The following is a 3,452-nucleotide window of genomic DNA, read 5'->3' as shown; positions in this document are numbered from 1 at the left end:
CCTAACCCTTTCTCTCATCCTGCTGTTAGTTGTTCTTTATATATCACTCTTGATCATGGTGAATTATTTCCTTGAACTCCTGTTTGGTGAGTAGTAGAAGAAAGGAATGCTCTCTGGATTGAATTCCCAAGCACCAATCCAGAGGGGATGTGGATTTGCTTTTTAAACAGCATCATGATCTAATGCTCCTAGAAGTCATTACAGTACCTTTTCATGTTGAAGATTTCGGATTTACACAGCTATCATGGAATCATTCTGAAGCTAGATGTCTGTTCAAGATATAAGATTCTGTGTTTTAGGGGATACTGCCTGTCTCTTTACCAATATGGGACTTGTTTCCTGGTAATAACCAAGCATTTTTCAGCCACCTCAGTTCTGTCTGCCCTATAGTTGCCAGTCAGATCTCTCGGTAACTGAGACATATGTTCCCTCTAGTGATATCTTCTGTTCTTACGTGCAGTTTCTGCTCACAAATTATTTTTATTTGCCTTAAATTCCTTTTTTCCCTTAGGATCATATTAGACTTAAAATATTTATTTCTGATTTTTTTTTTTTGCTTTTTATCAAATGACTTTTTCCATCATGCTTCTTTTTTATCTTGAAAACATGCAGAGCAAAATGTCAGTGACTAGTTCTACTGTGGAATAGTTTTAACCCTACTCTTTCAAGCTTTATCCAATATTTTGAAGAGACAGAGCTACTCGATGAATTGATTATTCTTTTAATATGTGAAAATAAACTTGTTGAAGGCTTTTGATTTTTGTCCCATACATCTAATTCTACAAATTGTCACCAATTCATGTTAGAAATTCTGTCTTCTCCTATGAAAGGTGGAGAAGCAGCTGGGTGATATGAGTTACAATAAAATTCCACATCTTTCTTTGCAGGCGAGATTCTAGTTCTGACTCGTCTAACAACACATGGCATTATTTGATGCAGAAAACAGCTGAGTGAGACTCTGGCTCTCTCTCTCTCTCTCTCTCTCTCTCTCTCTCTCTCTCTCTGAAGAAAGATAACACTGAGATTCTTGGCTTAAACCAGACCCTGGTGATTGGAATTCATACAATTGGACAGGAGGGAGAGGAGTCTACTGCCAGGTGTGTGGAATCTTTTTAATGGCAGTCACACTGCTGAAGGCTAAACAAGTCGTGGACATAAAAATGAAGAGAAAGGAAAAAGATTTTATTTTTTATTTTAATTTTTTCAGTTTGAAATTTCATTTTAATTAAGTTCCTGCCATGAGCAAGTAACTAAGCAAGATGCTAAGAGAATTCAGAGAGGAAAAGGGTTCCTCCACTCTCTGTGACCTGTGATGGTAGAGGAGGACATTTTTAAAAGTTTGTTTTTATTGAATTTTTGTGTATTTTAGGCTGACTAGACCTCAGTGGATGGACTAACACTGGAGAATGTTTGGGGACACTGACTTGACACAGTGGGCCTTAAAACGGATGACACAGTATGTGGGTTCCAGTGGTGGGACTATGGGAGAGTGCCAATGGGGACAGGGATATAAAGATGATTAAGATTGAAAAGAAATATTTTATTTAAAAAAATCTATAGTTACTATCTTTGTGCCACTATAGCATGGACATTCTGATAAATAATGCATTAGATATGAGAAATTCATACATTTAATTCCTTTTGTTAGTATTATTAACTCTACCTTTAAAATATGCCCAGCATCTGTCTCTCTCTTTATGCTCACAGTCTACACTGACTTTTTTCTAAGATATTATAATTTCTTAGGAGAATTTTACAAAAGCCTTCCAACAGTCTCTATGGAAATAGTATTGTATAAATTCTATTTTATAACTTAATCCCCATTTTGAGGGATTTTGTTTTTGTTTAGTTTCAATTTTGTACATCCACAAAAATGAAGATGGTAAAGAACCACCATGCATCTATTGTTAGCCTGCAACAATTCTGAACTTTTGGCTAGGCTAGGGTGTATCTATTCTATCCTTCCCTTTTTCTTAGTCCTCTGATAATTCTTTAAAATTTGAGCTGACACTTGGAAAGCAGCTCAGATACTAGAGTGCTTGCTGGGAATGTACCAGGCTCTACACCCATCTGCAGCTGCACACATAAGCCTTATGTGGTGGTGGTGGTGCTTGATCATTTACCAGCACTCAGGAGGAAGAAAAGGCAGGATCAGAAGCTCAAAGTCATCCTCAGCCATACACCAAGACACTATACCCAAAAAGCAAACCAAAGAAAACCAAACTGCAAACAGATAAAGTTAATTCAAATTCATTTTCCACATTCTATCTGAAATTGTGATCTAAGGAAAACCATTCCTTCACCCCTACTGTCTGCTTTATTTTTATCTCAGCACTGTATTATTTGTGACTGCTGACTCTCTGCAGACATATACCAAGTGTCTGGTATAGAAGAGTTATTGCATAAATATTTGTTCAATATTAGCATTGACTATTGCAATATCTTGAGTGAAGTTGAGGTGCTAGATATACTGTAATCACAAATAAAAAGTGCTATTTTATATTTATTTTTTAATTTGTGTAAACAGAATGATGTGATGTAACATCATACATCAATAGAGGTAACGAGGTGCCTGTCATAGTCTGCTACCTGACAACACTAAATCTCTAGCAGCTGGAGTTATAGGGTGGTTGTGACTTACTTGACATGGGTGCTGAGAAAGAAACTTGGGTCTTCTGAAGGAGCAGCATGTGTTCTTAACCCCTGTTCCATCTCCCCAAATCCAAATATAAATTTTAACAATGCTTGTGTTTAGCAACTAGTTAGAATACTTCTTGAAAATAAAATAATTAACTCTAGCTTACCTGCATCAATAAATATATCAGTAGAAAACAATAGCTTATTAAATATGTTTTCCTTGTCTTCTATTTTCTAGACCACTGACATTTTGGATAAGCCCAGTATAACTTGTATTTAATTTTTAAAAAATATTTGATTAATTCCTTTATACCTATGTGTGTGTGTGCCTGTGTATATGTATGTGCACAACATGGGTGCAAGTGCTGTCAGAGGCCAGAAGATGGCTACAAAATCCTAGAACTGGAATGATATAGATGGTTGTGAGCTGACCAATGTGGGTTTGGGGAACTGAGCACAGATCATCTGGTAGACCAGCAAGTGCTCCTAATCACTGAGTCATCTCTTCAGGCACCCATTATAACTTCTTTTGTTTCTTGATATAAATCATGAATAAAACTTAGCATATAAATTACCATGTAGTCTGTTTATATTAAAATTGATCACTGTGGGGCTAGATAAATGGCTCAGTGGTTCAGAGCACTGACTGCTCTTGAGAAGTCCCAGGTTCAATTCCCAGCAACCACATGGCAGTTAACAACAATCCATAACTCTAGATCCAGGGATATCTGATGCCCTCTTCTGACCTCTGTGGACATTGCATGACATGGGTGGGCCTACATATATATAGACAATATACTGAATACAATACACAC

This window comes from Nannospalax galili, unplaced genomic scaffold (genome assembly GCF_000622305.1).
Source record: "Nannospalax galili isolate Female #2095 unplaced genomic scaffold, S.galili_v1.0 scaffold446, whole genome shotgun sequence".
Classification (NCBI taxonomy): domain Eukaryota; kingdom Metazoa; phylum Chordata; class Mammalia; order Rodentia; family Spalacidae; genus Nannospalax; species Nannospalax galili.
This window is presented reverse-complemented; position numbering follows the sequence as displayed.